This window comes from Melospiza georgiana, chromosome 1 (assembly GCF_028018845.1).
Source record: "Melospiza georgiana isolate bMelGeo1 chromosome 1, bMelGeo1.pri, whole genome shotgun sequence".
NCBI classification, from domain to species: domain Eukaryota; kingdom Metazoa; phylum Chordata; class Aves; order Passeriformes; family Passerellidae; genus Melospiza; species Melospiza georgiana.
Genome location: NC_080430.1, coordinates 29,348,441 through 29,367,120, shown reverse-complemented (window position 1 = coordinate 29,367,120; position 18,680 = coordinate 29,348,441). Strand labels below are relative to the sequence as shown.

The following is an 18,680-nucleotide window of genomic DNA, read 5'->3' as shown; positions in this document are numbered from 1 at the left end:
CCTAAGAAAAAGGAAGAAAAAGGCTGTGGTCTGACCACTTGAGAGTAGCTGCTGTTTCTTTGTGAACACATATATTCTAAGTTTTAAAGGCATTTATTGCTTATGAAGTCTTTGATTAGAGGTATTTGGCTAATTATAGATAGTAGTAACTTTTCTCATCTAAATCTACTAGCTGAAAGTTTGAGTGAGTGTGTGTATGAATCCATATATGAATATATGGACCCATATTTATTTATGACAGGATGAGCTTTTAAAGAGACCCAGGCAAAATTATTTGTCTGTTTAAGATAACTATAGGTTATGGTAGAAATAACTAATGTAGATGGTAGCTAATGGAGAGAGAGAGGCACCTTTGGAGGATGAGTAATTCCAGTTAACAAAGGTGTTCATATGGCAGAGTGAATTGCCTTTTCAGGCTGAGTGGAGTACCGTTGACTAACCTGAACTGCAGACTTAGTGTGGCTAATATTAAATTATAGAAAATGTAGCCTTTTTTTTCTAAAAGTTATCCCAGTTTCCTGTATTTCTCTTTTTTTTGGTTGTGCCTTTTATTTCAAATGTTTACAATTACTAATCCATTAAATGTTCAAGATATGGGAGCATACTGGATTTATTTAGTAGTAGAATATTATTTCCTTTTTGTTTAGAAACTGGAGAGATGTATTGGATTAATTCCCACTTAACATGTTGAATAAAAAGGAAAAACAGGTGGTGTGGTTCAGAATTCAAGCTATTTGTGAGTGGTAACATCAGAAAACTTTTTTTTTTTGCAATGCAATTTGAAGGAAGAATTTGAAATAAACAGCAAATTTTCATTTATTGTCTGAAAATTATTTATATTATCAACAGAGAACACAACAGTTAGCAGTAACTTGTTGCCTTGGCAGATTAGATTGGTAAGAGGTGAACTGAAGCTTTTTCTTACTTTTAGTGCAAAAAAAAAGTGGAATATACACTTTATGTCTTGGGACATAAAGTGCTATATGATTGTATGTCGTGTAGCAATTACTGACAGAAAATGTGAAAAGTTTCAGGAGGGTGACAAGTTGTGCTTTGAAAATAGATGCTATAATGATTTAAGGAATGATCATGAAACACCAGGATTTTAGTGGACATACAGCATTTTCCCAGAAAAATTTACTTGAAACTGAGAATATATCACCTTTTTCAAGGGAACCATTTTCTTCTCCTTTTGCTGTATGTATAGTACTTTACACTGTAAATAACCCTTATTTGAAAAAAAGATTATGAGTATAGAGTCAGAGAATCCGATCTAGGAGGTCTCTGTTATACTAACAAATAACAGAGACTTTAATTTTTAGAAAGAAATTTTGTGGTCAAACTTCTCTGGTTTGTATTCTTTCAGTTTTGTAATATTTTAGTTTCAGTATTTTTTGTTTGTTTGCTTTTTTTTAAACCATGCTGCTTACAACCAAAATAATTAGTGCAGTCTCATTCGAATTAAAGAATAGTGCAAAAATAAATTATCTAATGAGACTGGAAAAGGAAGTCAATACAAAATACACTCAGGAATCAACGCTGGTGTTGTCTCCAGAAAAATTGCTGTACTGATTGTCATGAAGTATATTGATGTCACTGTCACTATGACAACATTGTGACAAGAACTAGACACTCTAGGCTACCTTGTAGAAAGGATCTGTCATCTATATTTTTTTGTATAAAAAGTAATAGAAATGAGAGCCTCTCCCCCAGCACAGGGTTTCATTTAAGGTTAGATGAATTGTTACGGGCATCGGATCAAGGTATTCCTGAACAAGTGACAAGCTGGCTTTTCAAGACAGGTAAGAACAACATATTCAAATATAAAAGGCTCTTACTTTTCAACTAGTAAAAAGAAGAAAAAAAATTCTCTCAAATAGAAACACTTGTATGTAGAAAACTGATGTTTTGATATATTTCTCAAAAGTATGGCATGATTTTATATCCAAGAATGTAAGAAACATATGGAAGTAGTGTTTGTAATGTAACTTATAAAAAGGATGGTTTTCTTTTTCTTTCTGCTCTTTTAATTTATAACAATCTCTCCAACTTTATGTAATTCTGGTTCTGTGTTATTTTAATGAAACCACAGAATCTGTGATATATGGCACGTTTTCTTTCCTTTTTTTAAACTATTTTTCACCCACAGAAAGAGTTTATTTTCTCATTGTTTATTTGTGTGATCTCTACTTTCTCATTGATTTGAATGTTTGTGTTTTCCCACATCAGACACAGTACTACTTTGTGTCAGCATAACTTGAGAAAATTGCACTCTCTGGAAATACTACAATATTAAGAATATTTCCTGTTAATCTATGTGTTACTTTTTTTGCAATTATGTTCATCAACTATAGTGCTTTTTTATATATATATTTTATATTAGCTGTTTTAAAACAGAGATTACCAACATGATAGCAACATGAAAAAACACCTAAATAAAATTTTCCCAGAGGTATTTGAATTTCTAGTAATTCCTAAGCAGATTATAAATGTGCAGTGGAAGTTCTCATGTTTGCTTTGCTATTATCTAACTATGCAAGACTAAGTGAGATGATTTATTATTAAGTCTGGGTCTCTTGATCTTGATTTCAGTTAAAACAATTAGCTGGTTTTGTTTTCTAAGCAACATTGATAGGATACCATTTAAGACTAACATACATATCTTAAAATGGTTATTATTTCAAAATAAAATTTTAGTCATTTATCAAATGCAACATTCATTAATAAGAACAATGAAAACTTTAAAAGATTTCTTTTTACATTAATAATTATTCTGTTCTTCAATTGCTCACCAAGTGAGACTAATTTAATTGGAAGACTGGATAAAACAAAAAGTTGTAATTTAGCTCATATATATTCCTGGGACATAATTTAAAAGTTCCATATTGAGACAAGATTTTGTATATAAAGTTTGAAGATAGGCGTATGTATTCAGGACTTAAAAAGCAATCCCATATGAGGGGAAAAGCTATCAGGTTAACAGCAGTAGTCACTGCACCCTCAGTGCTAATTACACTGAGATCAGAAAATCAGAGTGAGTTCTATCTCCTCTAAATACAGGCTTGAAAAGTTTCTGTAATGCTGTGGAGCCCAATGCACATTATCTTCTGAAAAAAAACAAACAAAAAAAACCAAATTAACAAGCAGAAACTTTCCTCCTCTACATCCATCAAAGAAGGGAATAGGTCATCTGCTTTTAAAATAATTGTCCTGAGGTCTTGAGCAAATTAGCTGCTCTCTTCCAAGTCATATAAGTTTATTTAGGTTTTCTTGACTGCAATGTGATAGATTACTTACCTTCTAACCATTTTAAGATTGGGTGAAATTTCTCTTGAAAAATGCATGTTGAAGAGCTGTAAATTTTCACAGCAAAATTTCATTTAACAGTGCACTGCAATTAAGTCATATGAACATAAACTTTTTGCATAAAGGGATCAAGCAGCAACAAACAAGGGAGATGATGTGGTCCTTTGCCTCTCTTTCACTCTGCATCATGTCAGATCACTCTACAATGCTTTTTGTCTATCTAGAAGTGAGTTATAAGAAAACTTCTCCTTTTCCCAAATGAACTTAAGGCTCGGCTTTAGCTGAAAGATCTTATCCTAGCACCATAAAAGCAGAAGATGGGTAGTTGCTCTGTGGGTGGATTCTAGGCACAAGTGAGGTAGGAAGGCACCAGGGCAGGAGAGTGCAGGAGCTGGCCTTTCCCATGAAGAACCTGAGTTACAAGCAGGCTGGGTGGCAGGGCCCAGAGTGGTGGTGGAAGGTGCCACATCCAGCCAGCAGATGGTCTCTAGTGGGCTTGCCTGGGGCCCAGCGCTGGGCCCAGTCCTGTTTGATACCTTTACTGATGGTCTGGATGAAGGGATTGAGTGCACCCTCAGTAAGATTGTGAATGGCACTGTGTTGGGTGGGAGTGTTCATCTGCTGGAGGGCAGGAAGGCTCTGCAGGAGCTGATTGTATGAGGTTCAAGAAGGCCAAGTGCCAGGTCCTGCAACAAGAGCCCCAGGCAGTCCTACAGGCTCAGAGAAGAGTGTCTGGAAAGCTTTCCAGGTATTAGTAGAAAGTGACATGGGGTTGCTGTTGGACAGCCAGCTGAACATGAGCTCTCCCTCTTCCCAGGTGGCCAAGAAGGCCAATGGCAGCCTGGCTTGTATCAAAAATAGTGGGGCCAGCAGGACCAGGAGACGCTGTAAATGAGCATTGGTGATGCCACACCTCAAATCCTGTATGTAGCTCTAGGCCCTTCAAGAAAAATATTGAGGTGCTGGATCATGTCTAGACAAGGGCAGTGGAGCTAGTGAAGGGTCTGGAGCACAAGCCCTGTGGGGAATAGCTGAGGGAGCTGGGAGTGTTTAGCCTGGAGAAAAGGGGGGACCCCAGTCACTCTCTACAACCACCTGAAAGGAAGCTGTTGCAAGGTGAGGGTTGCTTTCTTCTTGTCAATCATGGACAGGATATGAGGACACAGCCTCAAGCGGCAAAGAGGAGGTTCAGGTTGAATATCAGGAAGAATTTCTTCATGCAAAGGATTGTTGAATATTGGAATGGGCTCCCCAGAGAGGTGGGGTAGTCACTATCCCTGGAAGTGTTCAAGAAATGACTGGATGTGGCACTTTGTGCCATGGTCTAGCTGACAAAATGATGACTTGTCACAGGTTGGACTCAATGGTCTTAGAGGTCTTTTCCAACATAAATGATTCTATGTTTCTGTAAAAAACCCTTCTGCAGCCAGCAGAGGCTGGGGGGTACATTGGCAAGGGCAGAGAGACTGTTCCATCTGACAGGACAAGTTGCCTTGTCTTCTTGTCATCTTCTACTTCTGGCTTCAGAAGTTTCCAAGTCCAATTTCCTTGGGCTCCATCCTTGGTGAAGCATGTTCAATTTCAGGTTGTTGTTCATGTTCAGGTGTTAAAGCCTTGTGTCCTTTAGAGAAGAAAATTTAGTTTTGGCCATGTTGTTGAAAAACCCAGAGCTGGTTCCATCACTTCATTTTTTTACTTCAGAGAGAGGCTACTTTAACTCTGATGATGTTTCGTGATATAAAGTTTGACAAATGGTTGCTACTGACAGGCAGTGGGATTGAGGCCTTATTAAAATTTAAATCCCTTTTAAAACTTGCTTCATTATCTGACCACTAAAAAAGATAATTTATTAGCTCTAATTTATTAGATCAGTATAAATGAGAAAAGAATATGTATCATGTGCAAGTATAAATTTTGATTTTTGAAAAATAATTGCATTAGTGGAATGACCACATTATACCAGTGTGCGATCTCAGATTCTGTTCATGTTTTGAATTCTGGTAGATCTTACAATATTTTCATGAATTTAATATTGGAACCTTCAGTACTTTAGAAAATAATAAATATTTGCAAAAAAATATAGAACAGGCCAGCATTTTCAGACCCAGATTTAAGTAACTATACCTATCAATTTATAGTAGTGCAAGCAGTAATCTGTTTAGGAAAATAGAAAGAATAAGTGGTAGTCAGCACTGACTCTGATGTTTTTATGATTTTATGGTTATATTGTATATTCTATTCATGAAAAGTATTTTGTAAAAAATGCATAAAGGATTAATATTCAGATTAGTTAATATTAACCATGTGCTTTTAGAATATAACACAAATGTGAAGCTAATTCCTTCATTAGTGTTTCAAATAAGCTGATTTTGCATTGTTTTGAATAAAGTTACATTCCATTTCCTCAGTTGAATATTTTCAAGATCATATTAAGAGGTATAAATCTTTAAAACAGCATTCTGAACAGCACCACTGTAAGACTGGTTCCTTTTTAGTAGGCATTTTCACCTGCTGAGTATACTCTAAATGGTAGTTTGTGTTCCTCTCAGAAAAGATGATTTACTGCTTTTAATCATGTACGTGACCACACCTGAGGGAGTGAAGCTGATTCTCTTATTTCTTTAACACTTCAGGGGAATTAGTGAATCCCTAAATATATGCAAAAGCACTAAATAGCAAAGTTTTAAGCAAGGACATCATACAGATTCTGTAGATAATGCTGCAAGCTGTGATACACAGTTTGTGAAGAAATCAGTCTGAGCCTCAGCTACCTATAGGTAAACATTGTGCATAATAATAAAAAAATTAAAAATACCCGAAACAAAAACAAACAAGAAAAAAACCACCAATCAAATAGGAGGACAGAAAATACATTAATTGCACAAATAAAAACCTTGGTTTGATAATTATAAAGATGGAATGAGAACAGATTTTTTTTTTTTTTTGCATTTAGAGTTATGCTTCTATACAACCAGCCTCATTATTTACATGAGAAGGAACTTATTCTGTGGGACTTTTCTCTCTATGAATAGTAAATATGTGCTGGAGTTTTTTGCATTGTGCTTTTTTGGTGGGTTTTTAATTTTTCTTTTTAGATGCTGATAGGTTTTTTTTTCTTTTTAGTTGTTTTTTGTGAAGGAATTTAGATGATATAAACATTCATGTAATATGTCTTTCTGATTATGAATTATGTATTTTGTTATTTTTATACTTTTTGCTGCAGAGGGATTTTTTTAGAAAAACAGCTTTATTTGGAATTTAATTTTTTTACAGTGGCAACTTCAATTTTAAATTAATCGCATCTTGGCTTTAGCTCAGATCAATCCTCACATAACAATCATCCACAAAGGGAAAATTGCAAGTTCCCTTTCAGATTGCTTTTAATATTCTTCCATGATTGCCTCTTCAAAAACAAATGGGAAGATGATCCTCTATTTCAATTTCCCACTCAGCCCTGGAGTAGCTTCTTTTAACATGGTGGATACTTCACACAAATCTGCACTTTTTCCAGAGAAGTAGTTGAGAAAGGCATGTCTCCACATTTCTTTTACAGATGGCAGATTTGCTTCTGGTGTTCTTATCTTCTGAAATAACTGAGTGGCTAAAGGAAGAAGTCTTTTTCCCTGTGTTGCTATATTCTTTTTTGAGATGACGTCTCCTCCACGATGAGATGGAGGCAAGCGAAACCGAGCATTTATAAAACATGTGCAATGTGTAATGGAAAATCTGAAAAATCAGAAATAAGGGATAAATTATCTGTTGTTCTGGTTACCAGCAAGGGCCTTTGTGGCACAAATGTTGTGTGCTTTGTGTGCTGCAGGAATACTGAGACTGTTGCTGCATGCTGGGAAGTACATACAGGAGAGATCAGATCAAAGATCCCGGTGAACTTTGCACTTAATCAGAGTGTGGATATGTAGTATTGTTAGGCAATTTTTCCCTAAAAGGCAAGAATAGTTATTCTAGGTATTGATGGTTGGTAATTATGGGACAGTCAGAGAAAATGGGCTACAGCTGTGTTGGTGAAGCACTGCTGCTCTGCTTTGCACAGTCCCCTCTTTTATTGCTTCTGTCCCAAAGCCTGCAAAGCTGGTGCTGTCTTGAAATGCCATTGCAAGGAGTAGTTGAGGTCTGAGATAATGCTGGACACTTTCACTGTGCTCTGTTCCTCAGCCCTCTGGTGTGGTAGCGTGTGCCTGTTTACAGCCCTCATCCAGGACGTGGGTCCCTTGATGGTTTGTCTTGCCAGACTGCTTGTGAAGAATGTGACAAGGTTTCTTAGATTTGAATAATTATTTCTGCAGCCACAGTTATTTTGTGGTATAAATCACATCACATACTCTCCTTTTCCCCAGAGGAAATATCCAGGTAACATCAGTAATACTGACAGTAGATTTAAAGGCATCCATAAATAAAACAAAGGAAAAAAAAAAAGTCCTTTTACTTTTTGAATAATTTTCTGAGTGCATATAAGCAGCAATTTTCCCCAAATATTTATGTCTCCTCCAAATCTGAAAACTAATGATTGATGTAAGCTATATTGCTACTGATGAATCAGTGCAAAACCTGCCAGATGTACTCACACAAGAGAGAGGTCATAAAGAGCCTTTCCATAACTCAGTCCTGCCAACACTGGCCTCTTGATGTTATTGTCTTTTGAGAGATATGTACTTGTTAACATAACTTAAATCCAGTATGTATCCCACTTCAAAAAATGTTGAGATTAACATTATTTTTAAATAATAGCAAGGAAAAATGTACTTTTAAGTAGATTGTTTTGAAAATCTCTGATAACTTAAAATTTAAATGGTGTCTTACATGTTTAAAGCACCATGGAAGTACTAATTTATTTTCCACTTCTAGCTTGTAGCTAAACAATGCACCAATTTTATGATATGGAAAAGTGGGAGAGCAAAAATTAATAATGTAGTGAAACATTCTAGATAAGGTTTTAGGAAATATGTTCCCAATGCTATCACCAGTCATACAGGATGCACTGATTCTAAGATTGCAGTTTTGACTATAGCCTTGTTATAAAGAAACTAAAGCAGAAATGGTATAAAATATTTAGAATTCCTGCTAGAAATTGTTAGTTGTAAGGGAAGACTTAAAATATATTCTGTGTTGTGAGCTATGTGGGTTGTTTATTTGTGGGGTTTGGGTTTTTTGAGTATTTTTTTTCTGATTATTTAAATAGTATAATTTCATCAGTTTAATTAATGACATCATTTGATAATAAATAAATAATAAGAATGACTGTGTTTGGTGTACTATCTTTCAGGATTTCTTTCCAAGTAAATACAGAGGCCTTTGGATGGTCTAATTGCTGTAAATGAGAGTTAAATTTCTGATTGATTTAATGAGCAAAATTTTAGGGATTTCTGTTTAAATGTGAGCTTGCTAGCCAGGTAAGCCACTAGATCTTTTTCCATATTCAGTCAGCTTTATTGATTTCTGTGAATTGTTAAGGAAGCTTTTTTATCAATTTAGCTACATGCAATTCTTTCATCTGTGAAAATATATTCACAGAGCTCTTGCAGAAATAAGTCATAATTTTTTTTTTCCACGGGAAAGCCTCTTTGAATTGCATTTCCTTTTTTTTTTTTTTTTTTTTTTTTTGTTTCATTTGGGTTGGTTGTTTATTTGTTCTCTAAAATTTTACTATTTAGGATACATTTATACTGTGCTATATTTCAGCTTGGTTGTCTAAAACAAGATTTCCAAGAATCTGGAAATTACTGAACAGGGTAGAAGTAAATGATGAAATTATCTTATTGCTAACAGCAGACTCATTGTGAACACATTTTCTTTGATTTCTGTATCAAAAAAATATATCAAGAACTAGGGATATCCAAATTGTGGTCAAGGATGGATGGCCCAGTTTGTGATCCATCAGGTTGCAACAAGCCCTGCCTGCGCTCCATCCTTTCCCTCTCGCAGGAGAACATTAGTGCAGTCTTCCCCACCCATACCACAGCTACATGGTGGGAACTGTTCTAAGTCTCTTAACTATTTAACTATATCCATATTTTCTGTAACTTATGCTGTTTATATCTACACGTGAAAACAATGTTATAACACATTCAGTTATCTTACACATTTAAGTATATTAATTTAATGTTAGTATATTTTAAGTGTCATGTGAAATAAACACCTTAATTCTTAATGCAGGTGTCTAGGAATTACATGCTCAGCATTTCCAGTTTTTCCTGTGTTTAGTTACAGTTGGTGAATGAAATTACTGAGCAAAGTCAAGTTTTGCCATTTTTCCCTAAGACTTGCATTATGTCATGAGCCAGTCTCTGTTCGTTGTAACAAACTCATTCATCACAGAAACGCGAATGACAGAATGGTGTAATTTTATCCTATGTATCATCTGTGGGCAAAGAAGCTATAAAATGCAGTGAAGCACATTAAAGTCTTTATGTGAAACAGGTAAATACTGGTAACCTCTGATCGGGTTCTGCATCTCTCCTGCTTCTCGTGGGGATTACTGCTGAAGGTTGCCCGATCCTCTGAGCTGGAATCACACAGAGTAGCCTCCTTGGAGAGCTGTACCTTGGCAAGGAAGCCTCCAGTCCTTGCAGATGTTGGTTGGCTGTGCTGCCCTCATCTGCTGCCTGGCTGAAGAAAGGGCTGTAGCAGCTCCAGCGTGGGCTGCACTGGGGTGGCTTTGTGGCACTTAACTCATGCACAGACAGAGCTTCTTCCAAGCAGACCTCTGCAAAAGTGTCTTGGAAATGACAAGGTTATGGGATTACAGTGCTCTGTCTATCTTGCTGTCTTTTGACAACATTATTTCATGAAATTTCAGTGAAATCCCAAAATAAGTTTGTAGGAAAATTTGTTTTGAGATGGGAGTTTTGATTGCAGTATGACTTATCTGAATTGACAGGTGTCTTTCAGAGGGTTCAGAGCTTCCCTCTTCTCCTACAAAAGCAGAGAGAATAATAGTGGGTTGAATGAGTATTAATGTGGCATGTAATATATTCTTTGTGACAGAAGAATGACAATATTTAGAGATTAAATAAAATACTAGAAATTGGGTGAAGGCATGCAGCTGGATTAAGTAAACTAATTAGGAAAAAACCTCTGGTCAGTAAATAAAGTAGTTTTCACCTTTGAAAAATAAAAATACACTGCAAAAGCCCCAGATAAATAATCTTGACTTCAAATTGAAAGGCTTTAAAGTATCTCAAAAATATGATATAGTCAATAAAATTTTGAGGGAAGTTTTAAAGTAGAAATTATTCTTGTATATGCATGACTAAGCATCCTTTCAGTTAGAAAATGGAAAACTAAATCTCATAAAGGTTGACTCTACGATGACATGGGCAATATATCTTCTCTAAAATAGTTATGAGAGTTCTGCAATATTAGACAAAAGTCCCAGCAACAAAGTGAAAGTCCAAGTAGAAGATTTGAACCACAGCTCACACAGAAAGAAACTGACTTTGTCATTGTGGATTGTAAGAACCCACCAAGATAAGGTACAGAATAAGACATGGCACACGTGATCACTTTGATGTTGCTTTCACTTTTTCTTCATAAAAGTAAGACCTAAGGCTTGCCTGATGTTCTGAGATGCAAGCACTTCATGGTGTTTCCTTTTAATGGCTCAGAAGTGAAGGCTAAAGAAAATTGAGACAATTGTATACAACTTTTAGTTGTGCTATTTTTTTTGGCAATTTCTTGCTCACAAGAAATTGATAAGTTTCAAAATATGTTGGTAAGAGAAAAATAAAAGGGTAAAAGTTCATATCAGGTGGAAGACCATAAAAGAAAAAGAAAGGTAAAAACTTCACTCAAAAATACATTTATTCAGATACTGGAGAATGAGAATGATGAGGTTGCATTGACCCTGATATTTAAAAAAAAAAGTGTGGTTTTATTATACTTAAAGAAATCTTAATTTTTGTACAGAAACGATGGTGATTAAGGAATGTTAGAAGAATCTTTGAAATTTAAGGAATTAGAAGCATATAATTTAAATATGGATGTATATATTTTACAGATTGTATATATTTATATATAATCTGTGAAAGACATAGACCCTTAATATGATGAATTCTGATTTTAAAACATGCAGAAAATTACAATAGCTTGATATGGGCTATATATGGGCTCATAAATAAACAGAGGATATTAAAGACAATGATAAAATCACAACATTGTCAAAATGTCAGCCATCTACAAAGAAAAGTAAAATAAATCTGATTGATATTCATTAGGTTATATTTTAACAATGGTTAAAATTTTGAGTGTTCTTTGGTTCATAAAATTTATAAAAGGAAGAGCGCATGTTTGCTTTATTTTATTTTGATTTAGGAGTTTATATTGATAAAATAGCCATTGAGATAAAATGTAGTAAAAATAAACCTATAAAAACCCCTTCAATTCACAGAGAAGGAAAAACATACAACATCCTCCTTCACAGTTGGTTTTGGAATATCTTCAGGTGTTGCTGTCTGCCAACATGAATAGTTAACATCTTGACAGCTTAAACCATGAAGCATAGAAAAATTAAAGTAAGCAAAACTTGAGCGATCTGGAGAAAACAGTGTTTACCATAGGCACAGTTGTCAGATCCAGTCAGTTGTTTTCCCTCATATGTTTTGCATTGATAATAATTTCATTATGATAAAATATGTGGATTGATGTAAACAGCCTGGAATTTGCACTGTGTTCAGTTTGTAAATCTTGCTGATGCTCTAGGCCTGATAGCTAGAAGCTCAACCAGCATGCAACCTTGATATAATTGTCAATGTCCAGCAGTATAAAATGTAAAAAAAGAAACACATAACCAAGTTTTAAGCAAGGACAAGTGTGAATATATGTGGTGGTCTTCACTGCATCTGATGGTTGCAAAGGAACTGAAAATACTGACTTATTTTTGGTGGCACTGTGATCCAGTTCCAAGCAAGGAAAAAGTAGCCTTTTGCACAGAATAGGGTGGCACTGGGGGAAGACTGCCTTGAGCCTAGGTGGTTTTTAGATTTTTCTCTTAGGGAAGATAGTTCTCTTAATGCCAAGCTTCTGTGAAAGATTGAAGTTAACCCTCTTTTTGTATTTTCTTGGCTGAGTATTGTAAAGTAACTTCACCAAGGCCAGAACATGCTGGTTACATCTTAAGGGGCTTTACTGCATAGTGTTTAGATACTAAACAGCTTTAGGCTGATTCCAGTGGAGATAAAAAGCTCAAAAAAGGCAGTCACAGTGCTCAGGGACATAACCCTCCAATGTCAAGGTGCAAAGGACACAACTGAAATAGCAGAAATTCTGCCTAAGATTCTTTCCTCTGAGGGTTCTCAAACACTGGTGTGGCTTGACTAGGGAGTTTGGGGTATCTCCATCTTCAGAGTTAGCCAAAATCTCACTGGACACAGATTTCAGTAACCTATCACAGCTTTAGCAATCCTGTTTGAGCAGGATGTTGGGCTAGATGATCTCCATGGGTGCCTCCCTTTCTCAGCCAGCCTGGGTTTTGTGTTGTGTTGTGCTCCCAGAGAAGACAAAATTTAACCATGTATAGAGGAAAGAGTAAGAAACACTTTCTGGCAAGAATTTCAGGTCTCACACAGTGCAATGAAAGGTGGCATTAAAGATGAATCAATCACATCCTTCAGACATTTAAATCAAGATATTTCTTCAGAGAGAAATTGTGTAAATTAGAAAAGAGAAAAGAAGGGTACAAGAAGAAAGACCGTAGAACCTCTGTAATATTTAGAGCTAAGTTTAAATGTTTTATTCTTTTTCAAGGCGGGGAGGTAATGGTACCTTATAACATTTCATTAAAAACATTATCTATAGAAGTTTTGTTCAGGATTTCAATTTTAAAAAAGTCTAGAAACATACTGAAAATTTATCCTCAAAAATGCAGGATGCAGTAATTTAGAAGTTATTTTAGAAGTGTGTTCATTTCCAGAATGGATATTTTTGAAGAATTGGAAGAAATTCAATATTTTTATAGCGCAATTATACCTAGGCCAGGTAAATATACAAGATTCTTGAATACTCCCTTAGGTTGTAGGGTTTTTTTCCCAAACAGAGCAAACAAAAGAGATAGATTTTCAATAGTGTTTGTGCATCAGTAGCTTTAACAAGAGAATTATTTCATTAAACACAACAAGCTGTGAAAAACAAACTGAAATTAGATTCACTATTTGTCATTGCATAGAACTGCAATCCACTTTTCAAGAAATATTGATGAGAGAAAATTAAAGGGCTCTAAATCTAAATACTGTGTGTTTGCCACAGTAATATCAGCTCTATAGTCCTGTACTCCATGAGCATCTGAGGGATCAAATGGTATAATAAATGAACAGGATTTTCTGCCCTCTACAAACATGCTTTTATGCTATTCCCAGGCAGCAATTAATGGTTTACCCTGAACATGTCTGTGGCTTTTTTAAGCTAAACATTTATTTGGATGCATGCATACTACAAATAAACAAAGATGACATCAGTGTCTCTGACATACAGAGGAGCTTGGATGTAGTCAGCACTAAATAGATATTGTAAAGTAAAAAATGTTTCTCTTCTTTAAGATTACAATGTTATTTAACAGGAAAAACGAAAACTTAGAGTCTAAGTCTATGGAATTTAAGATGTCTGTTGCTGATTATATTGTGGTAAAACCAGATATTCTTTTAGTTGTGCATTTAGGTATAGTGTGTAATTCTCTGAATCAAAGGAAGAACACCCTGAAAAAAAATGTTAAACATTCCAAAAAGTATCCCTTAAAAGTGAAAAAAAAAATCTAAATCAGTCTTGCAGTGAAGCAAATCTTTATGTTGAAATTTTTATTCTAGAAACTAAATCAATGCTCAAAATAATTTGGCTGTTTATAACAGCTAAATGTCCTTTTAAGTATAAGCAGAGTCCAACAAAGAGACTTCCCAAGAAGATTTGTGTCAAAAAAGCAAAAATGAAGACGTACTGTTAAACCCACTTTTTGTACTGCATGAGTGCTGCAGATGTAGGGTAGAGGATTGCTTCTCACCAACCAGGGCTGATTTTCAGGTAAGTTTATCATGTTTCTCCACAAAAGATGACCTCTGCATACCAAGGGCCATTTCAGAAGGAGGATTATATCAGCGAGCACTTGGTAGTTCAGACAGCAGGCAGGAGGATAAAATTGCCATTTCCCAGATCTTAGCACCAACTGGGGTGATGGACACAGTGAGCACACTCTGTGCAGTGTTGATGCTGCTGGCACTGGAAAATGAGACTCCTGGACACCACTGCAAGGAGAAACAGAGGGAAAAGCTGTAAATTTTACTGGTTTTGTGGAGATGAAGAAATGTTCAAAACAAGTGTAGCATTATGTTTTCTTCAATCGGCCTATTTTCTTCAGCTGGCTCTTGCCTCTGGGTCTCGGAATACAGAAACACTTCTCTCTTGCTTTATGCTTTAAGAGCTTTAATCTTCCTGCTGATACTGTGTGTTTCATCCTCGGTGTTAACTTCAGTGTGAGAAATAGTAGTGGTTAAAATGGGTGGGCCAAAAGGGATAAGAAAACTGGAGAGACAGCAGAAGAAGGAACAAAGCAAAGCAGAACAGCTCAAAGGCCAAAAAAAGAGCATCACAGCACCTTGGTTTTAGAGTTGTCAGGTTCTCTGTCTTAGTCTGTACTCTCCCAGTAGGAATGTGTATTTTTATTCAAGAGGTATATCTTGTAAAAGAAAAGGCTGAATTGTATGTTCTGAATAGCACAGATAGCAAGTTGTATAATGAATTCTGTTTAAAATTTTACAGGTATAAAACCACTTCAGTCAAAGTGAGAAAATAAGGCCCTCATATAATAGAAAAATCAATTATTGATGATTCCTGTCACTGGAATTGTTTTTCAGGGTTGACAGGTCTGAGAGACATTGCATTCTGTCTGCAACCTTGTCAGACAAAACCACTGGAATGGAGGGAAACACTATCAATGGAATACTAATGTTTTCTTTGCCTACATGAAGTTCACATTTCCTTAATAGTTGTGAAATTGTGTGGCAGTTTGCTTTCAGTGTCCAGTAGCATTCATATCACCAACTAAATATTTCTCTCTTCTTATCTCACTGAAGGATGCTAAACTTTTTAAAAAATAGATTGATGGTGATTGATGGCATCAGAAACTTCTTCAGATGCAAGATAAATCTTCCAAAGCTGCTTCTACTTTTGTGTCAAAATGTTATTCCCAAGAGCTAACAAAAATTCACTTAGTAGCATCTCCAAGTTAAAAATTGTTTTGATGCTCTTGTGGAAAAAATGGGTTAAATGTTAGCGAACTGTTTATAAACTTCACCAAGGATTGGTAGACATAAAAAAAGAGATTATTTCACTCCTGTAGAACTTTAATTGAGGTATTAAATTGTGGTATTTAATTGCTTCACCTTTCAAAAGGTGATAGTTTGGGAATTATCCGTTATTGATGTATTTCTTTATTTATTCTTGATTTTGAAAAAGTTGGGGTTTTTTTATGTTATTGCACAAGGTATTCTTCCCAGCATTTTTTATAGTATTATGTAGACTATTTTCCATCAACACTGTAACTACAATGTGTGTGCAGAAGCACAAAATTAGAGAAGGAAGGAAAATAAATTATGTGTCAATACTACACTGACTTTGGCTCCAATTATTTTGGAAACTTCTGCACATCCATTTTATGAAATATGTTTATATAGCTATGCATATTATTTGCTAAGTATCAGTGAAGGCTAGAAACTCCACAAGGTGAAAAATGAATGCCAGTTTTTGTCCTGTCTGACAAACAGTAAAATCAGATTGGTTGTTCAGTGCAATTATAGAAGTATTCTTTCTACATGGCTTCTTCCTTTCTGTCAAAATGATAGAGGCTTTTAACAGGAGTTTTACTGAGAGTATTGTGTGAAATATGAATGAGCTGCATCATTCCATGGTATAGATCTAATATGTAAATGAGATTTCAAGAGAGCAGTGGAGAAGACTCCAGTGAGTTGTCTCTCATTAGAAAATTTGGAATAATTGGTGCTCTGATCTTTATTTTGACAATTATTCTTAACCAACATTACAGCAGTGATTGCAAAAAAAAAAAAAAATAAAACAAACCAAAACCAAAACTGTGGGTTTGGTAGTTGCTGGAATATATACTTATATATAAGCATTTGCTCACACTGAGTATATTTCTAAATTAAACCAAAGGACATATTCATATTCTAATTTATTTATGTAGTTAATTAATGATAATGGATTAAAGAAAGTGATTTCATCATATTTACCACCATATCCCTTATAATTACAGAAACAATTGTCTATAAATAATGGCATAGTATATGACTCATCAAATGAATCCTGCCATACAGGTACTTTCCACTACTGTAAGAGAATGTTTTGATTACAGGTAGGAATGGGGGAACGGTAGGAATTCAGAAAAAATAACCTGATACACTTGTTTCTCGTGTCATGTTAATAATTGCTGAAGATTTCAGGGCACAGACAGACCTAAATACTACATAAAGTTCTACAGGATATGCCTTGTTTTGAAACCTAAACTGCTTATAAATGCAGTAAAAAGTTTATTTGTTGCTTAAAACCAGAGCAGAATAGAAAAATTTCCTTTCACGTTGATTGTTTATTAACTGAAACTATTTTCATATGCAAATGCTAATACTTTTCTTATATTGTTAAGTTCAATATCAGGCTTGAACTCTAAATTTTCTGACTTCTGTAATCATTTGCAGGATATTGTGTTGTTATAACTTAAGGTCATATGTCTTGATGAATTCTTGTAATGAATAGTTGCAGGAGTTTTAATGTCTGAGATCTTTCCTCTGTAGGCAAATTCCCATGATTTATATCACATGTTAAAAGTTTGGGTGTTTATAACGTGCTAGGAAAGCCTCCCCTGTACTCAACTAAGACAAAAATTCAACCCATGAGGACAATTCATACTAGCCTGGAAAAGGCCAGATGACTGAGCCTCTGCTGTTCATATCTAGAGTAGGAGTCCTAGTAAAATATATGTATTGTATAAGTGGCCTTGCCCTGATCCTAGTTGTTCTAAATGGGCTGCAGCTGTGATGTGTTTAATTGGGTGGCAGCTGTGGCTAATGAGGATAACTGGGATAAAAGGGAGTGGGTTGGCCGGTCAGGGAGAGCCTTGGAGGAGCTCTGATGAAGAAGCAGGAACAACACTGCTTTCAAGAGCTGCTTGTGAGAAAACCACCCTGAGGGTACGGGACTTAAGAAATATGGTAACAGCAATATGAATAACACAAGTGGTGACCCCGATGTGATATAAGATAGGACAGCTGAGAGTTGTGGCTGCCTGAGAGCTGGGACTCTAGAAATATAACAACAACAAGTGGTGATAGAAGGTAGGACAGCTGAGAGATGTCAAGAAACATGGCCTTTGAGTTGAGGAGCTGTGACAGCCAGGAGCTGTGAGAAACATAGCCTTTGAGCAAGGAGCTGTGGTGAAATATGGCCTTTGAGTCATGGGGAAATGTATGTATTGTATTTGAATATCTGTAAGTAAAAGAAAAGGGGGAAATATAGTAGGAGTCCTAGTAAAATATACGTATTGTACAAGTGGCCTTGCCCTGATCCTAGTTGTTTTAAATGGGCTGCGGCTGTGATGTCCTTAATTGGGTGGCAGCTGTGGCTAATGAAGATAACTGGGATAAAAGGGGGTGGGTTGGCCAGTCAGGGAGAGCCTTGGAGGAGCCCTGATGAAGAAGCAGGAACAACACTGCTGTGACGAGCTGCTTGTGAGAAAACCACCTTGAAGGTATGGGACTTAAGAAATATGGTAACAGCAATATAAATACAACATATATCCTACCATTAACTGTGGAAGAAGGTTTGCAGACAGATTTTGAAGATTCTTATCACCAATACAAATTTAGACATCGTAATGTCATTTATTTCAAATGCATTAAATGCTATTCCAGTGCATATGAATCTAAATGACTGAATGATAGGGTTAAATAAGCGGTTTGGACTGTGAGGAAAGTTACAAGTGAATGAACTTCAGATCATGTAGACAAGTGATGGAAACAATTTTTAATAGTTAGATTGGTATAGTATTTTTTTAAACATAAATTGGCCATTTAAACAGTGCTTAAAATGTGATGGCCCTGTTGTGAAGTTTTCTCATGACAGTATCAAACACTTTTTCATTGGTTTGTAAAAACAAATTCAAGGGTTACAAATTTGCCAAAGTCAACTTTATGCAAAACTTTTTTTTTGGTGAGAACTTTCTCACATGATCTGTTTCACTCGTGTCACCGGAATTCCTCACACGAACATTTTCCACCATGTGAAAAATGTTCTTCTCCAGTCTTTGAGTGAGAAACCAGGTTGATTTAGTGAAGTGTATGTATGAATTCTTGGCAATTTGATGATGG

General features: G+C 35.6%; 1 protein-coding gene across 1 annotated transcript in view; it reads left to right on the top strand.

Annotated features, from left to right (window-relative positions):
• Positions 1–1,673: 1,673 nt before the first annotated feature.
• DGKB (diacylglycerol kinase beta) overlaps positions 1,674–18,680 on the top strand; it is a 377,398-nt gene continuing 360,391 nt past the window's right edge. The window contains exon 1 of the mRNA XM_058024167.1: positions 1,674–1,802. The gene's annotated coding sequence lies outside the window, so the exon portion shown is untranslated. The remainder of the gene's footprint in view (positions 1,803–18,680) is intronic.